The sequence below is a fragment of the Callospermophilus lateralis genome, chromosome 15, assembly GCF_048772815.1.
Source record: "Callospermophilus lateralis isolate mCalLat2 chromosome 15, mCalLat2.hap1, whole genome shotgun sequence".
Taxonomy (NCBI): Eukaryota; Metazoa; Chordata; class Mammalia; order Rodentia; family Sciuridae; genus Callospermophilus; species Callospermophilus lateralis.
Window position 1 is genome coordinate 61,499,583 of NC_135319.1, and position 25,790 is coordinate 61,525,372.

Genomic DNA, 25,790 nt, shown 5'->3' on the forward strand with positions numbered 1-25,790 from the left:
CTTATCCTGGCTAAATACTCTTCCTTCATTCACCAGTTCTCTGTATATAAATGAAATAATAATTTCTAGAACTTTCATATTCTTCACAGTTCCTTTAAAATTTTGCCTGAGGACTAAATACCCAGTCTAGAAAAAACATCCCTTTTATTGAAATAACACTGGTATATTCATACTTTGATCATCACCATCATCATCAATTATGGTAGCTGACATCTACTGAGCATTTAGCATGTGCATTGAGCTAAATTATTTATGTGCTCAAAGTCACACAGTCATCTCAGCTACCCTCTAATGTTGGTGTGATTAATCCCATTACATTGCTGAGGAAACCAAGTCTCTGGGAAGTCATGTGCCATTTAGCTAGTGCATGGCAGAATTAGAATTATATTACCATCCAGGCATTTTGTTCTTAGGTAGTTTCTCAAAATTTATTGCTATTGGAAAATAGCAATAAATTTATATTTATGTTGTCTGAGACTTGGCTGAGTTAGACATGGTGATTCAAACCCCGTTTACATGTTACACTTAGTATCCAGGCCAATCCCAGTCTCTCTGAATCAGAAGTGCTGGGTTTGGGTGCAGCTTGGGTATTTTTTAAAAGTCCCCTTAGTGATTCTATGGGTTCTATGGAGTTGAGAACTGTTGGCTAAGAGTTTAAACTGAGCACTTTGCTTTTTTGACTGAGACATTTTAGGAATATTTGCCCTGAAATAAGGACCCTGATACTACTTGGACTCTCAGGAACAGCAGGGAGTCTGCCCGGGGAGTAGGCCTGCTCTGCACAGATGACCACTCCCCCAGCCAGAGTCTGTGGATTTCCTTTTGTGACTCCCACATGAGTCACAGGTGTGAAGCTTGTGAGGGGCCTCCCTGCACTGCTTTGTACTGTAAGTTGCCCAGCACCTCCAACTGTGAGACTGCCACTGAAAGCATCAAAATGTCCTGCTCAAAAGTGCTGGTTTCTGTAGACACGTATGCTTGAATGTTAAGAGCACACAGGAAATGGAAACATGATAAAGGGAATGGAAACAGGTTCCTTCAGAACCTTTGTCAGAATTTCTCAAGGAAGCTTGTGAGTCTGGTTAAATTTCAGGATAATTCATTGCATGCCAGTGCCTTCTTCTGGCTTTCTCCTTTCTGCAGCCCTGTGATTGCTTCTTCTGAGTCTTTTATGGTCCCTCTCTCAAATCTGCCCTTTTCCTCAGTCACAGGCGCTGGGGCTGGTTAACTTTCAATGAATTGAACTGAGTAGGAGGTGATGCAAATTCTCCTCCCTCCTTAGTCTTTGGAGGCTGAGAGAAGTTGCCACACCTCTTTTAGAGGAACTACAGGAACTGCCCTCCCATCTGAGATCAAGCTCAGGGGGACTATGGACATTTTTATTAATCCTTAAGAAGCAGCTGGCGATGGGCTGGCCATCCGTCTATCCTCTTAAGGGAGATTTTTGAAATGGAGAGTTTTTCCTGAGCATGCACACCATGGCGTATCAGGGATCCATCATTTTTATCAGAAGTATGGTCTTCTCTACATGTTGTTATTTAGTTGAGAATGTGGTGGAAATCCTTCTCAAGTGTTGCCCAGATGAATTATACATACCATGTGCCCCCAACTTTCATGAATTGCCTCCTTCACCTAAAAGATGTATACCTGAGGATGTGCTCCTGTTTTGTTCTTTATTATTTTATGCATGTCCTTCCTGGTTCACCAGTCAGATTGTAAATTGCTAAGGGCAAGAACCGAGCCCTACCTTTTTTACTCTCTGTAATGCAAGCATAATGCCTAGAAAAAGACAGGGTTAGAAACAGTCTCTAGAGCTAGTCAACCTGAATGTATATTGTGCATCAAATAAAGAAATAAATAGAAGGAAAAGACAATAGAGTAGAGGAAGGGGATTGGGGAAGGAGGGAGGACAGGGGGAATAGGGGTAGTACTGGGGATTTAAAGGGAGAAACCACGTTATATAAATTTATGAATATGTCAAAATGAGCTGCACTATTTTGTATAAGTTTAATGCCAAAAAAATTTTTTTAAACACTGAAAACAAATTGTGACTGACTCTACTACTGACTGGCAGGTTGCTTAACCTCTTTGTTCCTAGTTACATGTAAATTGTCAGAGGGACTGCTCTTCCATCTGAGATAATGGCATTATTGTGGATGTTAAATATTACTCTCTGCACAGTGCCACAAAGAGAGAGTGCTACTGTTCTCTTGGGCCATTCACTACCTGCTTCATAGTGGTCTCATTCCCAACTCATTCTGCTCTTTGGTGGCATTTTACTCGGGGATTTTTACAATAGGATGAACTTGAATGAACAGTTACCCCTCTGTGTCTGCAGGTTCTGCATCTATATGTTCTGTCAAATACAGATTGAAAGTATTTGAAAAATATTGTGTCTGTTCTGAACATGTACAGACTTTTGCCTTGTCGTTATCATAATATAGTATGATAACTATTTGCATAGAACTGAAACATCTTAGTTATTAGAAGTAATCCAGAGATGATCTGAAGTATACAGAAGGATGTGGATAGGTTATATAAAAATACTACATCATTTTATATGAGGAACTTGAATATCTGCAGATTTTGGCATCCTCAGGAAGTCTTGGAACCAATTCCCCATGATTACCAAGGAATGCCTGTATGTCTCTCAATCTATGATGTGGTAGCTTGAAAAATCCTTCCCACGTGTAGAAAAAATGTGTTATTTGTCCAATTAATTCTTTGGCCTCACATTAATTTTTTTTTCTTGGATGCCTTGGTCAAAATGGCCCAATTAATTTATATTTGCACAGCTGTGCAGAGAAGAATGGAGTTGAGCGGAAGACATTAATGAGAATTAATGCATGCTGACTAACTATGCTGGTATCCTTCTCCTCCTCCTGCTTATAAAACATGAAAGCCCTTCCCCTTAACCCCTTGACAGTCCTACTCCCTCTTTCCTGCTCTCAATTTATTGGCTCAACAAGGTGAGGTATTTTGGCAAATAGCTAGTCTCCAGGTTAAAGATTGGTTAAAAGTGTTTATCCTTTTAAAAAATTCTTTCCCTGTCTGAATTTTGGGAAGTTTGGAATCCTAGAGTTATCCTGAAGGTAAAGTACAAGTTCTGCTTCTGCCCTCATGTAACCTGAGTTCCACCTGCACTGGAAGGAGGACTGGTGGTGGAAAGGGCAGAAATTCCACCAGCTCCTCTGTTGTTTCCCTGCCTTGATCCACAAGAGGGTTTATTGTACACAGATATACATGGCAAGATAGAAAAATAATCTTCAGATTGAAATAAAAAACAAAGAATAAAAATGAAAAAGATTAAATCAAGAAAATACGGAGGGGCTGGGGTGGTGGCTCAGTGGTACAGTGCTTGCCTAGCATGTGTGAGGCACTGGGTTCAATTCTCAGAACCACATATAAATAAATAAATAAATAAAATAAAGGCCCATCAACACCCCAAAAAAAAAACTAAAAAAGAAAATACAGAGAAAAGAGTAAAAAAACATGTTTTTTTTTTTTTTTTTTTTTTTTTAATTAGACTCAGGCTGGAGATGTGGCTCACCAGTAGAGTATTTGCTTAACATGCGTGAGGCCAAGTTCAATCCCCAGTACCACAGGAGGAGAAAAAAAATCAGACAAGGAAAACTGTACACTAAAAAGCAAGGTCAAAACCAGCTTCCATATTCTGCTTTCTTCCTTTTAAAATGTTTCTCCTTCATTCTTTACTACCAAACTGAAAATTAAACTTAAGAGGCAATGACAATTTTTGAGCGTTTAACAGCAAAATCTTTGTTGGTATAAATATTCTTGATTCTATATTCTGTCTCTTTCAAAATAAACTAAACTGAACCTTAAGAGAGAGATAATGTCTCTGTTATGTGTAAAGGGATCCATTGATAATAAATTCATCTTCTAATTTTTAACTTTTATGAGTGATCAAATATCCAATGAGCCCCCTGTCTCATGTTGTAAGAGATGGCTGCTGAAACAACGGCATGTCTTGTTTTATGGTCTGGAAATTTGGTTGCCTTGGAGCTCAGGGACAGTTTGGACCTTGAGATAATTAAAAATTCATGGGGTGCTTAGGCGAAGCTGGAAGCCTTTTCTTGGTGAGATGCCAGGCCGCCTCTTCCATTGCCGAGGTTCATGACATGGGTATAGGACGATGCTGGCCCTTCCTGCTGAGCAGAGTCAAGGGAATCCAGCCCCCACTCATCCCTGGGCAGCTTAGTCACGTCTAGTGCATCAGTGGAAAATGTGATGGGCTGCCCCAGGCCAGCTCTGTGATGATTGGGCTGCTTTTCTTTATGACTGCATTGGGACAGTGTAGAATAGACTTACTTCTGTATCTCTGGGGTTATACCTGTTCTTTGGCTGGGATTCAGTAAGAGATGGAACAAAAACCCCTGATCTTGGATTCTGGTTTGAGGTGAATGCATTTGGGCCACTGTAGCCTTGAGGCAGTATCAGCAGCATTTCCCTCCTCTTCCCCAGATGTCCTGCATAATGGGCATTAGCATCTGCAGAGGCCCTGTCCCTTAAGATGGGCCATAGCTTGTATCTGTGCCCAGAAAAGAATCAGAATTAGTGGATGAGGAAGCATAATACCATCATGTGGAGCCCTGGTCTCATCCTCAACCTGCATCTTACTGAGGGACCCCATGGAATGACTGCCACACAGTCATGAGTGATAGGAGTTTCCTCTCTGTGAGTGCTGACTCAAGTAGAACAACCTCCCCCGTCAGTGTTTATAGGCATCTTTGGGTGATGGGGATTTGCCCTAGTGACCAAATGATTCAGCACTCAGGACTTGAAGCGTCAGTGTGGGGCTGGGGTGACCGTCCTCTAATTCCCTTGACTAGACTAGACACATCCAGAGCCAAACATTCAATATGGATCCTGCAGAGCTCACTCATGCAAGCCTGCCTACACTTGGCCCCCGGCCTTGAATCCCAGGCCCTTCCCTCAAACCTTCACAAAGCACCCTAAAAAATTACCTCAGCCTCCAGCAAAGCAAAGACCTGTGATCACATTTGGAGGATAAGGAGTGTCCTTTCTCAGAAGCGCAGTAGCAGCTCTCCTTGGAGGGAGGAGAGATTCTCTGATTTCTTTTTATTCTTTTTTTTTAAAAATATTTTTATTGAGATACAGTTCATATACCATATAGCTTACCCATATAAAGGGTACAGCACAGCCTTTACCACAGTCAATTTTAGATCACTTTCATCACTTCTAAAGGAAGCCCAGTGCCCTTTAACATCACTCTCCTTCTCCTGCCTCTCACCCCCTTACTAACCCTAAGAAGCCACTGATCTACTCTCAGTCACTGCCAATTTCCCTATGCTGGACTTTCAACTGAATGAACTCATACAGTACACATGGTCTTTTGTAACTGGCTTCTTTCACTTAGTTTGATGTTTTCAAGATTCATCTACATTGTAGCATGTAGTACTTCATTTTTTTTTTAATGGTGGAATACTATTCAATTGTATGGATATAACACATTTTATTTTACTTTATGATTCATCAGTTGCTAGACATTGTGTTGTTTTCAATTTTGGCTAGTATGAATGGTGCTCCTTGAGAACTTGCAGGTGCCCCTGTGAACTTGCAAGTACAGGCTCTTGTGAGGACATATAACTCTAATTCTCTTGGGTACACTGCTAGGAGTTTTAGAATGGCAGGGCCATTCTAAATACTCTCTGTATTATCTTTTAGGGAATTGACAGACTGTTTTTGAAAACATTGGCTCTGTTTTACATTCTGTAACGTAATGCATGAGGAGTCCAATTTTTCCATATCCTGAGCAGCATTTGTTACAGTCTGTGTTTCTGGCTGTAGCCATCCTAGTACCTATGAAGTGGTATTTCATTGTGGTTTTGATTTGCATTTTCCCGATGGTTAATGACCTTGAACATCTTGTCATGTGCTTGTTCACCATATGTATTCTTTTTTTTAAAAAGAAATGTCTAGTCAAATGCTTTGCTATCTTCTCCCCCCTGCTCGCCTTTTGTCAGCCTGGGGGATCAAACCCAGGCCTTACACATGGCTAGGCAAGTACTCTGCCACTAAGCTACATCCCCAGCTCCTTTGCCTATTATTAAATTATTGAATTGTCTTTTAATTTTTGAGTTCTTTACATGTTCTAAATATAAGTCCATTATCAGATATAGGCTTTGCAGCGGAGACTTGAATAAAGGTAGAGATATAATGAATGAAAGTCAAGGAAATGGCAAAGAAGTTTTATACTTTTAATGCACAGTGAACTTGTTAAACCTGTTCTTTGGACATCATAATCTGATTCTCAGTGTCTCTTAAGTTACCCCATAAGCAACAATATCCTTTTTTCCTTTCTTTTGTCTTTGTGGTACAGGATTGAACCCGGGCCTCATGCATGCTAGGCAAATGTTCTACCAACTGACCTATATTCCCACTCCTTTTTTAAATTTTACTTTGAGACAGCATCTCACTAAGTTGCCCAGGCTGGCCTCAGACGTATGATCCTCCTGCTTCAACCTCCCAGCTAGCTGGGATTACAGGTGTTTGCCACCATGTCCAGTGCAATAACTTTCAATTAAGATTTCCTTTTTTTATCTGACTTCTTTCAGATCATCCCCAATCTCCAGTTTTCATGTTCTCCGGTTTTCAGTTTTTTTCCCATCTCTCTCTCCTTCCTTTTGTCCTAAGCTTTTTATTCTATGGATCATTTCTTTTACCTTTATTTTATTTACTTATTTTTATGTAGTGCTGAGGATCGAACCCAGGGCCTTGTGTATGCTTGGTGAGTGCTCTATTGCTGAGCCACAATCCCAGCCCTATCTATGGATCAATTTTCTTTTTACACAAATTCTGTCCCTCAGACTAGTGGTAGAGAAACACATTTCCACTCTGCAGACTTGTGCATCACCAGGAAGACAGCCAGCACTAATGGTTGAGGAAGAAGCCACTACCTCCCAGTAATGTACCTCATTATGCACAGGTACAAGCAGAGCCAGGGCGGAGGGAGATGTGTGAGGTGCCCAGGACACAAAATTTAAGGAGGAACTTAACTCTCAGGTCTCCCAAGTGCCAATCCTGTGCTGATCAGTGAGTGCCTCTTTTGAGTAGTGGGCAGCTCACATGATGTCTCACCCTAGTTCCAGCCCTGGACACAAAGATCTAAGAGAATCTATGGTTTAGAAATAAATACCATCTCCCTAGTCAGGAGTGACCTTGACTTGAACCTCCACACAACTCAACATGGATATTCTTAAAATACAAGTGAAGAGTGACTTCTGCAATTTTAAAGAGTTGAAAAACAAATCCAAAGAAGACTACTTCATGGCATGTGAAAATGATATGAAATTCAAATGTGAGCCATCAAAAGGAAAGGTTGTTGGAACACAGCCACACTTGTGCCTTTACATATTGTCTGTCTGTACCTGCTTTCATGTTGCAATGGTGCAGTTGAGTAGCTGGGACAGACTGTATGACCTGCAAAGAGTGAAATATTTATTATCTGGTCCTGGAGCACAGTTTGCCCTCCCCTGGCTCAGGGACCACTCTCTGCCTGACTTACTCCTATTTATCCTTCCGGCCTGAGCTTAGTTTCACATGCTTTCAGTGGCTTTCCTGCCAGCCCCCCATTCCCAACCTGGACTCTGAGCCAGAGTCTCTCTATCAGTGCTCAATACATATTTCTTGAATGATTCCTTGAATTATTAATGAAGAAAGGCAGTTTCCAGCCACTCCTGGTGTCTCCTTCTCCTTCCAGACCTAGGGCAGGCTTGTTAGCCACACCCCTCTCCCCCTTCCCTCAGAGCTTTCCAGCTCTTTCCTGCAATACCTGGGACAGAATCAGCATTTCCATTAAAATTCAAAAGGGTCTTTCCAAGCCTGTGAACCCAGAGATCCAGGCTTGTCACCTCTCCAGAGTTGGCCTGGAAGATAAAGAAGGGTCATGTTTGTGTCCCTTTGTTCCTGGCTCCCCTTTTCAACTGGCTGTAAAATTTCCAGATGTTTTGTGCTCACAAGGAAAGATCCAAGACTGCTTTGTATTGCAGAGGCTGGCGGGGAAAGAAGCCCCCTTCTCCTAGGGCACTGTCCCTGCCCTTCAGGCCCCCAGTGCTTACCAGGCCCAGCTTCCATGGGCTAAAGGTAGTCTGATTTTTGTTTCTCAGTGGTAGCCGGGGATGGGGATGGTGGTAAAGGGTTAGGGAAAGCCCTTTTAAATTGGGGAGATCACTTTGGGGATCTGGGAGGTGTTTCTTCAAACTGACTTCAAGACTCTCAATACTAGAGTCTATCTTCTCTCCAAAAAAAACCCAAGTACCAACTTCAGCTTTGCCATTAGCTGAGTGTGTGACCTTGAGGAAGTCACTTTAGAGCCTGGGATTTTAGTTCTTTGGGGTTTCAAAAGAGTGAGGGCAGATGTGTGTGCTGCTATGAGCCAGACATAATGAATGCAACTGGCACGTGTGATTTAAGGAATTACAAGTTACACATGTTATCCCAATTTTAAAAGTCCATCAGTGTGTGACTTTCTGATTTAAATCCTGGCCTTGGATTTTGGAGTGAGTAAATATTCTGCCTCTCCCAGCAGTGTCTTCTTGAGATTTGATTTGGAGAGACCCTAGTTGCTCCTGACACAGGATGTGCAAGAAAAGCAAAGGGAGAAGGACTTCACCATTGGCTAAGCCCCGAACTGCCTGTAGCAGGAAGAAGCAAGCACTTGGGCAGTTACTATGTGTCAGGCCCTGTTTGTCCTCTGTCCTTTGGTTCTCGTAGGAACTCTCTATAAGGCAGGTATTATTAACACCCCCACTGCATATTCAGTACAAGGAACCGCAAGCAGATTCATCAAAGTCACACGGTGTCGGGACTTGGACCCAGGTCTGGCTGCCTCTAAACTCCATGCCCAGAGCCATTCCTTAGTAAGAAGTTCCTCAGGAAGGTTCTCGGGAAGGTTCTGATGCAACTCTCCCCTGCAACTTGGCAGAGATTCTGTTCTCCTATTAAATGTGCAAATGTTGAGTTCTTTCTTTCTTCAAATGTGAGCTGGGTGTGACCTTTGGATGAAAGGGAGTCATGGGGAACAATACCAATTCTTAATGCTAGGGGCGTGTTGGCTATTGAAATGGCTGAGATTTATTTTTATGACTCAGCGGCTAGGGGGAAGAAACCAAGCCCAAAGGTTTGAATTTTTTTACTGAATTGCTGTAATTTAGAAGTACATTTAAGAAGTTTTATAAGTAAGTAAGCAAGAACAAAGTCCAAAGCAAACTACACACATCTGAGTCAGAACATATAGCTTAGGATCATGCTGAAATGCTCAAAACTATTGGGAACGCCGTTTAGCATTTTATCCATTTTAAAATGTTCTGTGATCTTCAAGGGTCCTGACCAACTGACCAGAGCGTGAAAAACATGACTCAGTGGCATTTCTTTGCAGAGTCATGACATTAAGATGAAGTTGTCTCCTCCCTCATAAGGTTAGGGTGTGGCAGAAGAACTGGAAATGGGTTGTGTATTCAAGCAGTTGACAAATGTTATACAATCTCCCTGTGAGTATAACTTTTCTATTCTTTCTCTGTGCTCTAAGGATTCAGCATAGGCCCTGGGGGAGAAAGGGACATAAAAGTATGGTAGAGGCATCAAATACCACCAGAGGCAGCCCGATTTTCTTTCCTAAATGCTACAAGTATGGAATCAAACCCAGTTCTTGGATTTTCTTTTCATGGTGCTGGTATGAAAGAAAGAATAACTTTATTTTTAGTTTAAGATTAGGTCACTTTTTTTTTTAAACCAACATCTCCTTCTCCCTATATTTTAATAGAATAAGGATCAATTTGTTAGTAGACCAAGTTGGGTAGCTTAGCTTCAGAGAGATTTAGCACCAAATTATAAATGGTGACACTTTAATAGTGAGTGTGATGTGTGCCTCGAGAGCCAGCGTGTGGGAGTTTGGCTGTTGGAAAGCCCCACAGCTTCAGTTTTTCCAGATTGTGTACCCTTCCATCAAATAGTAATTCCTGGGCCTTGAAAAACTCTCCTCTAGACCAAGGGAGAAGTTCATCTGAGTTCTAAATTGTTTAATAGGAAATGCATTATTTTTTATTCAATGAGACCCAGAAAATGGTCTCAGGCCCTGGCTGGACTTTGCCAGTTCTCCTTTTGATGGCCACAAACCGTAATGATGGTGCAGCTCTGGATGAACTGATATTTTTTTGTGAGGAAAATGCCATTATTATGGTGACTGTATTTTCCAAATAAAAAATTGGAAACTTTTTATTCAGAGGATAGAAGGGCAGAATATTTAAAATTGATACTAATCCAAGAAATCTGGAATGAATGGTGTTGTTAGTTATCGATCACCATATAAAGGAGAAAGAATGTGAATAAAGCAAGAAAAATCTAATTGTTGCTGGAAAGGTCAGAGCCTCAAATGAATGACTTGATAGTGGTGGCAGAGAGCCATGCATGGTCCACATGTGAAAACAACACATTAGAGGCTCAGAGGATCCAGGGAATATTTTTCTCAGAGTTTTTGTTATTCTGTGTTTTTGCCAAATGCATTTGGTAGCTACCATGTTTTGAAAGTGTGAAGGTGATGAAATAGATTTATTTTACACTGCAGGGCATGCTCAGCTAAATAAAGATTGTCCTTTTATAAGGAATCACCTTGCAAGGCTGTCCCCATTTTCCATTTATGCTGTCATTATGTAAAATATCTTCCTCCTTTGAGCTTGGATTGAGATTTTAGAAACAGTCCATTCAAGCCTCCTGGCTAATGCTGACTTGGATCAGAATATCCATAAAGGATACGATTGATTGTATTGGTGGGTATTAGAAGTCATTAAAGGTGAAAGGAGGTGTTTTGGAAATGTTCTGGCAAAGACAAAATAACAAGTCTGGATACGATACAAACTTGGCCACGGCTTCAGTTTTGCCAACTGCTTTCTTTTGATGGACAGTTCAGAAGCACCCACAAATAATACACCAATGATTTGAACTGAGCCTCATGGCAGAGGACAGATTGAAATTTAGTTTCGTCTTCCTCACCCCATTTGAGTGCCCTGGTAAAGAGCATGGTGCGCCCAACCACAGATAGTGATGCCCGATGGCACCATAGGGAACAGAATCACAAGAGCTACCAAAGCCCAAGACTAATACTGGTTTTCTTGTGAATTCATGTATTACGTGCTCAGCACAGAGAAGTCTGTTGAGTTTCAATGGCCTGAGGTATAAAGAAATTAAATTAGTTCAGAAAAATGATTTCCTAGGTGAATATGAAATAAGTATTTGGTAACTTCATGAATTATAGAATTTCTGAGCTTGAAAGGCCCTGTAACCTATCTACCCACTTATTTTATAGATAAAGTGAACAAGACCCCAGAAAGGGAGTCACTTGACCAGGTTCACAGCAAATGACAGAAGATCTGAAACTAGAATCTGGATCTCCATGGAGTCTATCTTTTCATCTCTAAAACAGAATAAAAATGTAGGGGCTGGGGATATAGCTCAGTTGGTAGAGTGCTTGCCTCACATGTATAAGGCCCTGGGTTCAATCCCCAGCACCACACACACACACACACACACACACACACACACACAGTAAATTTCTGGTAGAACCTGTCACATAGTAGAAATTCTGTGCATGTCAGCTGATTTGGAACACCAATTCCTTCAGGGCTCCTGGGAAGCATGGATCCCTGCTATAGCACTGTTCTGCACTTCCCAGAGTGCAAATAGGCTTGGTTAATGCATAGTTTATCTGGTTTGTCCCACCTTCCCAGACCCTTTTCGTCTACATGGCTGTATATCCTGTCTTCGGTTCTTTAAGGAGCCGGCTCATCTTTGTTCTGTACCGTTGTCGATTCTGTAAGTACTCATGCATGCCCCTTGAGTGTAACCAGGTTTTGTGTGAGTTCATTTCTCCCCTTGGTCTAGTTTCTTTCCATCCTGTACTTGGCAGGTAGTTCTCTGGTTAATGACTGTAAGTTCTTCAAAGGATAACAGAGCAGCCGTGAGGTCCCTCCCAGTCTCTCAGGAGGATAGTTTCCCTTGTTCTTTTTTCTCTTATTTATGGGAAAGACAGCCAAATGCAAGACATGAGCCTAGCAGGAGGGACCAGACCTGGCCAGGAAGAGCCTGTATGGTCTGGGCTGCAAGGAATCAAGCCAGGAATCCCAGGCTCATAAAATATCAGTACTGGAAGGGCTGTCCGTCGGATCTAATCCTTTATTTTACAAAGAAAGAAACTGAGGCTCAAGGAGAGACAACAACAGGCTTGCCCAGGACTGGTTAGGCTTCACTTTCAGAGCCATGACTAGAATCCACGTTGCTCTCAAGTCACCTTTCCTGCCCTGTGTCAGGATGCCAAGCACTATTTCTAACCATAGGGTGTGGCACTGAACTGGTGGAATTAAAACAACCTAGTTATTGAGGACTCAAGCCTGCGGAGTGATCAAGAATATGAGCTTGGGAGCCATCTGCCTACATTTGAATTCTGTACTTACAGCTCTGTGACCTAGTGGGAATTCCTTAACTTTTCTGTGCTTCTATTTATTTCTGAAGTGAAGATAATATTTGACCTACCCCTTGGGGTTTGTAAAGATTAATAGATTTTTATATGTTAAATGTTAATTGTGTTAACAACCAAAATGTCCTAAATTTTTAAGCATTTAGAACAATACTTTGCACTACGTAACAGTTGTTGTTTTTCTGTGATTCTTAAGCCTCAGTTTTTAACCACAATCCTGTGTTATCTCAGTAAATGCAGGGGGACTCCTATGGAATGACATAAGTTGAGAGTGATAGCCTGTGAGCACTGTAAGAGTGACAGGATGGGGCTAGGGCTGGGGCTTAGAGGTAGCACACTTGCCTAGCATGTGTGAGGCACTGGGTTCGATTCTCAGCACTGCATATAAATAAAAAAATCAAATAAAGGTCTATCGACAAGTAAAAAAACCCATTACATACATACATATACATATACATATACAATACATATGCATATACAATACATATACAATATATATATGCATGCTGGTACACGTAAGGATCCTGAGGCAGGAGGATCGCGAGTTCAAAGCCAGCCTCAGCAAAAGCAAGGTGCTAAGCAACTCAGTGAGACCCTGTCTCTAAATAAAATAAAAAATAGGCCTGAGGATGTGGCTCAGAGGTCGAGAGCCCCTGAGTTCAATCCCCAGAACTAAAATAAATAAATACATAAATTTAAAAAAATAAAATAAAAATTTTAAAAAAAAGTGGCAGGAGGATCTGCATAGTCTGGGAGGGCTTCCCAGAGGAGGTGGTTTATTAGCTCTTGTCAGGAGATAGAAATGCTTCTCTCCACCAGTGAGAAAGCAAGATGTTCCATGATAAGAAATTTGACCACCTCCCCCTCACAGGCGCCCATGTGACTTATTCCAACATAATGTTGATTTCAGAGATACTTTGCCATTTCTTCTTAGCCATTTCTTTCCCTCCCCGTTTTTTTTTTTTTTATGACTTCACATAAAATTTAAAGTGATGCAGTTACTCCCAGTAGAACAGGAATTTTCCTGTTTTGTTTTCAAAGCACCCATTGTAAAAATTGCCTTCTCTATTTGCAAAAAGTTTGTTGGCGACATCTGTTGAAGTGAGGCAAAGAGGAACAGCTTATCTGTTTGTTTATGTAGTTGGTGATTTTCAGTCATGAAATAAGCAAACATCTGTAAACTTACCAGTCACCAGTAAAGCTAAGGACCTCAATAAACCCTCCATCTAGCCACATGGGTGTCCCCTCTGTCCAGCCCACACCTCTGCCTGCTCTGCCCTGTCCCCTGGGACACCTACACAGAGTCCTGTTGCCGCCATTCCTTCCTTTCCTTTCTGCACAGTGCTGAGGCATCTGCATGCACTCAAAGAACAATATGCATTTACTAAATGCCACTGAAGTGAATGCTTCAAAGTGGTAAATTCTTGTGTGACTCACTGCAATTAAGAAAAACTACAGATTTTAAATTTTAGTTGTTTAAGCTTCATGTACAGGGACACCGCGTGAAATCTTTTGGATCTTGTGTACACATTACGTTTCTAAGTTTCATTAACTCTGCTGTGTGTTGCTGTAGTTCTTTGTTTTGATGCCATATAATGTTCTGGTGTGTGAATATATCATGGTGTTTGGAAGCACTTTCCATTGATGCATGTGTACGTCATGTTTTTGTAATTTTAAACAGACCCCCCCAGGAACATTTTTGTATATGTTGCTTGTTGTATATGTTGGAAGATTTTATCTCGCTTATACACACAGGAGTGGAATTGCTGGAACGCAGGATATGTGAATGCTCCAGTTTGAGAGATGGCAGTAACCTGTTTGCTAAAGTTGTTACACAATTTAACACTCCCCAACACCAGTGATATAGAAAAGATTCTGGATCTATATCCTCATACTTGGTATTTTCCAAATTGTTATTTTGCCAAACAGGTTAAAAATATTTCTCTGTGGTTGATTTTGCATTTTCCTGGTTTCTTTCAATGTTTACCATATATCTTCATGTTTCATTGCCCATTTTTTTTTTTTTGTGTGTGTGTGTGTGTGTAATGTCTCTGTTCTTTTGCCCATTTTCTGTTGGTGCTTGTGTTTCTTATTGATTTGTAGGATTTAAAAGCTATACTTATTAGAATATTATGTTTTTTGTTTCCATGTATTATTAATGTTCTCCCGTATTTAAATAGTCTTTTCTTTTTCATAGGATTTGTTCAAATAAAATTATTATTTTTGTATTCAAATTTGTTAAAGTTTTATTTGATGATCAATACTTTTCATTATTAAAAAAATTGTTTTCCTATCCAAAGTCTCAGGTATTCACTCATATCTTCTGCTAGGAGCTTTAAAGTTTATTTTTGACATTTAATTCCCTAACCCATTTAAGTGTGTAATTTTGTATATGGTGTGAGTCAGGGATCCATTTCATCCTTTTCTACATTGGTTCCATTTTCTATGTCCTGTATTATAACAAAATTCCGTACACACATAGGTCTTCTCTGAGCCCTCTAATCTAGTTCCTTGATTAATTTATCTCTTAATGTGCCAGTAACATCATCAAGTCCTAAGAACATCTTTTCAGAAGTGTTTTTAGTATTCTTGGCTCTTTATACTCACTCTTTCTCTTTCTCTCTTTAAATTATTATGATGTATAGGACAGAAGAATAAACTATAAGAGTGTGCAGGTTTGTGTATTTCACAAAGAAAACAGAGTGACTTAATAGTTACAAAATCAGCTGGTGGAATGTTTGGAACATTAGCTCCCAGAAGTCTTTCTTGTTCCCCTTCCAGCCTCTCCCTCTATCTCCCACAAAAACAATCAGTCCTGTCTTTTAACACCTTAGATTAATTTGGACTATTTTTTAATTTTTTATAAATGAATTCATACTGGGTGCTGTTTTGTGTGTCTCCTGGTACTCAACACTAGATCTTTGAGGCTCTTCCCTGTTGTTGCACGTAGCTGCAGATTGTGTGTTCTCATTGCTGTTTTCTATTCCAATTCATGAATGTCCTGCTCCTCATTCATTCTCCTGTTAACAGTCATTTGGGTTGTTCCCAGTCTGGGGCTATTTTGAACAGTGCTTGTCTGTTTCCTACCAACCTCTAAGCCCTTGCCACACTGCTTCTCTCTTCCTGTCATTAATTCACTCTATTAATTAAGACCTGGACAGTTCATAAAGCCTAAGTCTCTCCTATCCCTATTGTGAATTGTCCTTAGACTACTTTCACCTCCCAAGTTCTTCTCTGTCAGGAGTTCTAACCATGTATCCTGTGAGTTGAACCCTAAGTACCATACTCAAAAGGTTATTTGGCAAAATAAATTTTAAAATATAATTTTTATCTAGCAACTATAAACTAATTGGTTCTATTTGCCAAGAAAGAATTCAAGTAATTTTCCCTAAACATGTAAACACCGAGGGCCCTTATAATCATATGTAAGGAAAGGGAGAGTAAATAGCTACTAAAAGTTTGTTCAAGTAGAGGAGACAATTGACGTAACCACTTTCTATTATCTCATTCTCTGGGAGAAAGTATAAGCCAGGTTCAGGGGCTGGGGTTGTGACTCAGTGGTAGAGCACTAGCTCACACACATGAGGCCCTGGGTTCGATCCTCAGCACCACATAAAAATAAATAAATAAAAGTATTGTGTCCATCTACAACTAAAAAAAATATTAAAGGAAGAAAAGAAAGTATAAGCCAGGTTCAAAGCATAAAGTGATGGAGAAAATAGTCAAGGTTTTTAATGAACTGTATGTTTCTTTCCTTAACTATTGCCAGTTTATGGGATAAGATACTTGGACAAGGTTGAAGCAGAGTATGTATTTATATTTATTTATTAGTGACATCAGATGACTAGGCAATGGAAACTTGATGACAAGACCTCCTCCACTTCTATTTCAGATTAAGGACTTTTAGGGACCAAAAATCTCTGAATTAACAGTGGTCCTAAATGCATCACTGTCTTACTAATGGGACAAGACTTCTGAATACACTAAATTAGAAAAATATTAAGGTAAAAACAATATCCAAACAAATAGAACTCTTAGAGTTACTTAGAAGAAATTGAAGTTGTAATTGCAGAAGAGATTCACAGGGGTTCGTGGTTAAGAACCATGCTTAAAGATTTTGCTAGCAGCTTTGGTCTAGTTTGAGATCAAATATCATCACTGTAGTTCATTTCAAGAGAAACTGACCCATCTGAAAAAGAAATGTGCTTCTCAAGGGGATACCTCGCCACCTATATTTTGGAAATTTCTGATTATGTGGTCAAATACTAGTCAAAGTTTAGAGGCTGGTGGGTGTCAAAGAAGTACATTCTTTATTATCAGACCGCTTCAATGAAAACTTGAAGACAGGACTAGTGAAATAAACCTGGGTTCATCATTGAAGTTCATAGCTAAGCCTGCCAACATCGCTATTCTTGTCAATGACAAGGAAACCAGCCACAGACCTCGCTCACTACTTGGATGCCTTCACTTATATTCTTTTTTTTTTTTAATTTTTAATTTTTTTTTGGAGGGACGCAATACCCAATACCTTTATTTTATTTGTTAATTTTTATGAGGTGCTGGGGAACGAACCCAGTACCTCACTCATGGTAGGCAAGCACTCTACTGCTGAGCCACAACCCTGTCCCACTTGTATTCTTTATAATGTTATCTAACTAGGCTTTAAATTTGAAAAACATGCAAAGGGAATGCACATTTCTTAATAAAGAAATAGTAGTATATAGAATTTAAAAAGTAATCATTTCTTTCTTCCCTAATTTCTTCCCAATCTCTCTTCTACCCCCGAGTTTGTTGGTCCTGGTTCCAGATCTTTCCCTATGAGTTCTTCTAGATTTTAAGCTTCTTAAGGACATGCATTACTTAATTTCACAACCCTTTCTGTCCAGAATAAAGTTTTGCACAAAACAGGTTCTGAGTACATGCTTTTTGGTCTAATGGTTGACTTCAGAGGGATTGGAAGACAGGGCATCCCAGTGGAAACCTGGAGGCTTAAGAAACCAAAAGCAGTGTTTTCAAAGTTCAATTCAGTTGCATTTGACAAGAAGTATTACTGATAACCTTTGATGGAGTGCTCTGATTGCTATTTTTCTACTTCCTTCTTGTCTCTTTTTTCCTTAAAGAGACAATTAAACAAACCTTTGAGAAAAGCTAAGTGTGATTCCCCTCCCCAACTCTTGTGGAGTGAAGAGTACTTAAGTTAGGAGGGGCACGGTAGATAAATCTATTACTTTGTATTACCCAACTGTAAAATTTGCTGTGGAGTGTTTTTATTGGTAATTTCTTTTACAGATGTTTTGGGAGGAAAGTCGAAATTATGCTGGTAAAAAACACATCTAGACTCCACATTGCAATTTAAACATACGTTACTTTGTTTCCTTAAGTACAAAGGCAGGCAACTTTTCCTCCTTTTCTTTCTTTCTTCTTCTTCTTTTTTTAATTAAAAGAAAGAAAGAAAGAGAATCCAAAGTGTCTTTTTCTACTTGAACTGAAAAATTAATTGTTGCTTGGGAATAAAGGTAAGTGAGCATGGTGTCTCATTCCTAGTTAACTAGTAGTTTCCTTTAAGCATAAAGAACAATGACTTTTGAAGACTAAAAAAATATATAGTCATAAGGTGTGATTCATATTATTTCCCCAGGGTTTCATTTTCCTTTTTATTTGATTATTCTCTGACTCCATGACTAAACCGTTTATTTGGTGCTTGCAAATTGGAACAGTCTGGGCTGGAATAAGCCATTTGCCATCGCTGATGAATTTCCTTGGATATGCTTTTAAGTCCTCCTGGTGAACCTGAAGTGTACTGTCCCAAGGAACGCTTTCTGAAGGGAAAACTTCTGGAAGGGCCTCCATTTCTTGGAGTTTTCCTAACAGTGGAATGTGTTATGCAGGCAGCCCAGCGAGCAGTTAAGAGCTAGTGCTGGAAGGCATCCCAGCTCCCCGTTAACCAGCAGTGGAGCCATCAGCAATTTACTTGATCTCCCTAAGCTTCACTTTTTTTTTTTTCACCTGTAATCCAAGAATAATGAAAATAACACCTAATCCAGAGAGTAGTGAGGAATGGATATCTGAAAAAGCTCTAAGTGTGACATGTAGAAATTGCTCAATAAAATCCAGTGGCTGCTGCTGTCATTATGGTCTCTGTGAACAGGGCTACTAATGTGAATTGGCAGAAGAGTGTACTTTCTGTCTGAGCAAATATTGCACGCAATATTTGTAAGATTGTAATATTGTCAGAACCCATTAGCACACACAACATTTTCCTCTGCTTCATGGTAATTGTTTATAGTCCACTGGGCCTTCTAGACCATAAGCCTCCTGCTGTAGGGACTTGCTCTTATACTTTAATTTTTGCAATCATCATAGATTCTCAGAATGCCTTGCATTTCAAAGGTCCTCAAGAAAAGCTTATGAGAATTGCACAGGGAACGTTTAGGTAGAGGCTGGGTCCAAGCTGAGGGCTCAGTCTTCTGAACTGTCCCCATAGTTGTTGAATGCGGGCAGGGCGAGGGTTTGGCATTTCTCATTCTAACCAAGAATAGGAGCTGCCAAGGTACAACCGTGAGAGCCAGGCTTCTAATGCCTTGTAGTCTCTGAATGAAGTTAAAAAGTAGAGCAGATTTGGAAAATAAAAACGGGTCTATTTCACAGACTGGCCAGATTAGTCTCCCTTTATTTTTTTTGCTAGTAAATATTTTACATTCTATGGTCAAAAGTTGAGATTGAGATTGGCAAACTGCCAGAATCCAGGTTGAAAAAACAGGCAGTAGGAGTGTCAGTACCAATGATCAAATCATCCAGAGAAATCTCAGGCAAGTCTGAGAGTCGCAGAACATAAGAAGAAAGCCTTACAAAGTGAGAGGTGGGAATTGTCAGCCCACAAGCTTTAACTGGGAGTGACCTCAGCGTGTCTCATCTTTCCATCCAACGAGGATGAAATCGAATCCAAGCAAATTGGAAAAATGCAAGCCCTCTGTACAGTTCTATAAAGGAAGATCTTTCCTGCTAAGCCTGGGGCTCCAAGAAGGGTTTGGAGAAAGAGGAACCAACATGAAATCCACCTCCACAGCTGCTCCCCTTCCCCTCTGTAGCCAGTGCTCTCTTTACCCAGCTCATCTCTCTAGGTCTTCAATTTCTACATTTCCGCCCCCCCTCCCCCCAGCAAAAAAAACCCCTCTGGCCTTATTTGGATTTATCACTATTTATTTCTTTTAATGTAGAAGTGGAATGACTGGGTCAAAGGGTGTAGATATATTTAAGATCCTTGCTACTTAATACCACATTTTCCTCTAAAAAATATTAGCAACCCATACTTCCATTTTCACCAAAATGAGCATAGCTCCATATCATGTCCTTTGTCCATTTTTCTTCTAGTGATGCCTATTATGTTACCACATATGTAGTGGCTTTAAACAATATGGATTTATCATCTCACTTTCTGAAGAACCAAAGTCTAGCATGGTATGGTATATTTTCTGCTCCGTGAAAATCAAGGGTCAGCCAGTTTTTGTCCTCCCTTGGGGTCTGAGGTAAGCATGGCTGGACTTGGTCAGGTTACTTTCCCCATCTAAACGTTAGCTCTCTCAACTGTAAATGGAGGTAATTGTGCTGTTTCTTTCCTGATATGGTTGTAAGTCTTGAGTGAGGTGGTGCATAATAGGGCTCAGCGCAGCGTTTGGCACCTAGTAAGTACTGGATAAATAGGGCTTACTATTATTGTTATGGTTGGAAATGGAACTACTTGAGATTTACAACGGATACAAATGGTTGTACCTTTTAATTATTTAAAAAAGACAAAATTGAAAAATAAAGGAGAATGTAAGAAATAAGTTTTGCTTGCTCTAAATGTCTGTTTCATAGTTTTGTGAACTTGGCAAGACTGTACTTCCTTGCGCCTTGAAGAAATGAGTACTCCTGTGGCTTGCCTTACAAGAAAATTACAAGGATTAGTGCATTTATATTGAACTCCTGGACTCTCTGATTGCAAAGTAGGAAATATTTTTTGCAGCTGGGATGCATTAATGCCCAATTGCTGGACTTAGAATCTTTTTTTCTGCCCCTTTTCAACTTCTATGAAACCTTTTCTATGTTTCTTAGTCTCTGTTGTGAGAACTTATCTCCCAATGCTTCAGTGAGGAGGACGCCATGGGGCTTGGGCACCAGATGCTCAGTGTGGCACACTGTAACCAAAACCAGTTTTTTGGGTTTTTTTCTTTTCCCCCCAAAGCTTGTTTCTCACTGAGACAAGCTTGAGAAGACTGTTGTGTTGGAAGATTGAAACAGGCTGGTGGTGCAAATGGATTCTTGTCTTAGAGAGCAAAAGATTAGTTTACGTGGGTGATTTCTACTCCAATCACCAGGAGTTGGTAGAAATGAGACCATAACAAACCAACACCATAGGATCTGTGGATAGGACTGAAGTGTACCAAGGACCAGGTTCTTAAGTAAGGTGTCTAGGACAAATGAACACCAGTGACTAAGAGCCCACAGAACAATAGTCAGGTATTCTTATGATGTGCATACCATTAGCCAAAGAGAATTGGACTTTTATACTTAATGTGAAGAAGATATTCCCTAGGATTTTCTATTTGTTTATTTTTTATTCAGGCAAGTAAGGAAATGCAAGTTTCCCTAGTGGTATTTAAATTTGAACACACTGAAAACTCAAGTACAAATATGAGCTTTTGGTTTTGCATGCCTCCCGTGATATCATGTGCAGGGGACAGCTCATGTGAGGAGCCAGCATCATGATTAAGGGCAAAGATTCTTTTCGGAGGCGGGCGGGAGGGTTACTAGGAATTGAAATCAGGGGTCCTCAACTACTGAGCCACATCATCAGCCCTATTTTGTATTTTGTTTAGAAACAAGTTCTCACTGAGTTGCTTAGCACCTCGCTTTTGCCGAGACTGGCTTTGAACTTGTGATCCTCCTGCCTCAGCCTCCCGAGCAGATGGAATTACAGGTGTGCGCCACTGCGCCCAGCAAGGGCAAAGATTCTCGAGCAGATTGCCTGAGACTGAATGCAGGCTTGACCTCTTCCTAGCTGTGTGCCTTTGAGCAGGTTTCTTGACCACTCCATGACTCAGTTTTCAAATTTTTAAAATGACAGAATAGCAGTACCTACCTCAGAGTGGTAAGAATTAAAAGCGTTAACAAATATATAAATTTAAGAACACTATTTGATATACAAAACAAGCACTGGGTTCAGATTAGCGGTTACTGTTTTGACAGCTTGGTGAATAAGAGTATGGATACTAGACTCAGATGTCCTGCGTTTGTGACCCAGATTTCCTACCTCACACCTACTTAATTGTACTGATGGGAGAATTAAATGAGAATTTACTGGGCACTTCATAATTCACATAGTGCTTTATATATATTAAACGCTCAGTATGTGTTACCTATTGATTTCTTGATTTTTCTTGTCTTTAGATTTCAAAGACAACATTCTTAGTCCTCTAGTAGAAATTCAGGGAAACTAAGAGGAACAATTTCTGGGGGCTTATGCCTGCCTTCCACCCTTGGAAGATCTTCCCCAGGTTCTGAGCTGGCCACTGAACAGCTGAGTCAGTGGTTTCTGAACTCATTCCCCAGACCATGGTGTTCTATAGCAGCTCTTGGCAATACATCGGGTTCCAGGAAAGTACATGAATCATCATGGGACTCTGTCCTGTGTACTTCTGAACCTCATAAAAGCATATGATTCTGTTAGCAGATCTCTGAAATATCCATCTTTTTGGTGTTCCTACTTCCTCTCTGCATGTCACCCCCTGGCACCCCTTCTGCTGCTCTCCCATTTCCTCCTTGCCTCCATGCTTAGCCTCTTGTCCTGCTGCCTCTGGCCCAATCCCCAAAACAGGTCCAGCCTTTTCCTAACTGAACTCTTTTCCCACCAAATTTCTTCCCACTGTCTTTTCTTCTGCCCTCTGCATATACCTGCTCTTCTAGGAGCCCGTCCTACTCTCTGCCTCGTCCACAGCCTCCTTCCTCCTCTTTCCTGGACAGCAGCTTCATTCTTCATTGCAGGCGGCTAGTACTCCATGGTTCAAGTGGAAGTCTCACCTTCTCTGGGAAGGGAAGGGGCTGGCTTCCTCGCTGCCCTGTCCTGGAAGTGGACAACTGAACTGCCATTTTCCCAGGTTGTTCTTACCTCCTGTGTGAGATCTTGCTGCAGTGCTGCCACCTCTCATTCCCATGATCCTAGACCAGACTCCTAGAACAGAAACCTTCTAATATGTGTTGAATGAAAAGAACGAACATGGTTTGCCTGCCCCAACCTCATTTTATTATTAGGGTGTTTATCAATTCACTGGATGGACATTTGTAGTGATGCTAAAGTGGCTCACCATGGGGAGCACAGAAGTGCCCAAGAAGATGTGGTCCTTCCCCCTGGGAGCTCGCCATGTGGGGAGGAAGGGTATAGTGCATGAATCAGTTAGTTACAGTTGTGGTAAGAGTTTGGGGAAAACTGCAGGGGTTTATGGAGCCTAACCCATGGGGGATGAGGGTAGGAAGCTAGGGCTTTCCATAGGAAATGAGGTTCAATTCTGTACTAAAAGGCCAATAGCAATGAGCTAAGTCAAGAGGGGTGGGAGGAGGACGCATGTTCCAGGTGGGATGGGTGGCACGAGGGGACAGGAACAGGTGCATAGTGAAGGGCTGAAAGGGATGGGAGGTGCAGACGCGGGAGTGGGGCTGCAGGTGAGGTGTGGAGAGGTGGCAAGGTCCAGGCCCAAGGACTTCAACACTCATTTCATTGACCTTGATATTCCTTAACATCATGGCTGCCAACTCTGCCCAGGTGCTCGCTTGCCCTGTGTGTTTCTGTAAGCACACAGCTCAATCTCTATCAAAGCTCTCTTTGCCTTACCTCCGACTCAGAGTGATCACAATGAGGGGGGCCAGAGCAAAATAGTGATGGGAAGGTGGGCTCTTGGAAAACTAAGAGTGAGCCCCGTGGTGAGGTGGAGCTGTGGCTCAGATCCTAGCTTTGTCAACTTGCTGGATGATGTTGGCACAGTACTAACACCTTGGAGCTTCCATCTGAGGATGAAGATGATAACCTTCCCCCTCGTGCATTTGGCAAAGATTAAATAGAAGACTGCAGTAGAAACACCACTGAGTACAGGACTTAGACTGTGTGACCTGCTCATGGCGTGGCCCTGCTTCTTGGAGGTGGAGGAGCTTTAGCATCCTTGTATAGCAGGAGACACAGTAGCCCCAGCTCTTTTTCTGCAGCTGCTTGACCTTTCTTGGCAGAGCCCTGAGCACTAATTGGGGTGAGAATTAGGTTGCTCTGTGGGTGTGTGTTGTTGTTGTTGTTGTTGTTGTTTGTGGTTGTTCTATACAACCACATGATCCCAAACCTTTTTTCTCATACCTGTTCTACTTTCAACATGTGCTGTGCATGTTTAGCCCTGGCTGCTGCTTCCCACTCATCATTCCTTAAGGAAGCTCCCTGTTCTAAGGTCTTCTTCCAGCTTGTCTCTGCTGGTTACTCTCCATGGTTTTATTTCCCATCTCAGCTTCTCACTGTCCTCTGACTTTACCTGTTCTGGATTCTGAACCTTTGCTCGCCCCAGAATCTGGTTTTCTGTGAGTCCGCAATCTATTACTCTGGTTCCAGACCCTTGGGTTGTACTGGATAGGAATCACCGTGTACTCATTTCCCTCCCGATGGCCTCCTGGCTCTGGAGCCATGGCTCACTTTTGACATTTGCCATCTGGGGATAGCAATAAGAGTGGAAAACCCCATTTTCTAGTTCTAGACCCAGACTCATGCCCAGCCACTTCTTTGCCTATGTGTAAAACGTCATGCCGTCACTCCCTTTATTTCTCCCTGGATAAGAGGCATTACCCTTGGCATTACCTCTGGCTCCACATATTGAAACAGAATCTCCCTTTCCGTGCCTCACTCTCTGTGTGCCTTGGCAGGTTGCAGGCAGAGAACTTAGTGCATCATATTTGCTTTCCTCAGAAATTGTGCAGCCTCAGAAGACAGCAGTTGTCCTTAATTATCTCTGTGTCTTCAGCCTTTCATCCAGGCCCTGGAAGATAAAAGAAGACCTTTAATTAATAGTTTTCAAAATTAATTGGAGATTGTCATCCTGCCAGAAAGGAGGTCAATCTGCAGCAGCCAGGAAGAGTAGAAAGGTTGGCTGCTAGAGGGCAGCAGGGACCTGAGAACAGTTGCAGAGATGGGATTTCAGAGTCGTGTTATCTGGGGGGACTTGCCATGGTTGCCTGATAGAGTCAGTGAGATGGCATCCCTCTGCTCAGAGAGGACTTACTTGATACCATGATGGCCCAACCTTTCCCCCTCCTCTGACCAGATAAAGATGTCTGTTTTTGCTCTTCAGTGTCTTCTTTGCTCTCTTCCTAAAGGCGTGGTACTCTGGCTACCTGAGAGAGAAACCAAGTCTATCTACAGACTGATGGATACCCAGGGGAGGAGAAGAACAAGGTCCACACAGGCCTATATGGAGGGAGCGTGAGCTTTCAGGAGGTCATTTTGCAGAAAGCACTCTGTAGCAGCTGAAGGGTGAAAAGAGTTCGAGAGGGGAGAGAAGGGTGACTGGACCCTTGTGATGCTCTTTAAGAAAAGCAAATAAAGATTTGACCTAGGAATGGATTTTTCTCTGTATTTTTTATTAGTCTGTCCCTTGCATCCAGCACGGTGGTGGGCACATAGAAACTGCTCAGTAAATATTTATTGAGTTAATTTCTTTTACATTTGTGACCGGTTGGAATTGTATCCTAATAAATGATTCTTGCTGCCTGTAGGCCCTGTATTCACACCATTCACAGTATGATGGGTTTGGGAGCATGATCTGTTGACACCGCCAGTCTAGAATGGTGGGGGTGTTAATTGAGAGGCTGGGGAACATGTACCACCCGCCTCTAGCTTCACAACCAAATGGCTATGACCTCTTGTGCAATGCTAGTTCAGGACCAAGGACAGCATCCCTTGGCCCTTCCCCTCACTTTTTTGTCCTGCTGTTCCCATGCTTTCAATGTCCCAGGCCCTTTGTCTGTCATTACACCTGCTCTGCCTCCTCCCAACAGGGATTGACCTAGCTACTTACTGCTTTTTCCATTTCTAGACAGGGACTGCCAAGTACTGCTAGAGACAAATGGTGAAACTAAGCCCTTAGGAGACCCACGGTCTTGTGTCAGCTCACTGAGCAGTCCTGCAGTGTGCCTGGTCCTCACTCTCTCCAGGCCCCACAGTGGCTATTTTCCACCGGCATCACTCTACCCTTCACACCCTTCCCCTCTCTTTCAG

General features: G+C 41.5%; 1 protein-coding gene across 4 annotated transcripts in view; it reads left to right on the plus strand.

Moving 5' to 3' along the window:
- Plce1 (phospholipase C epsilon 1) overlaps nucleotides 1-25,790 on the plus strand; it is a 283,071-nt gene that overhangs the window by 35,745 nt on the left and 221,536 nt on the right. The gene's annotated exons all lie outside the window — the stretch shown is intronic.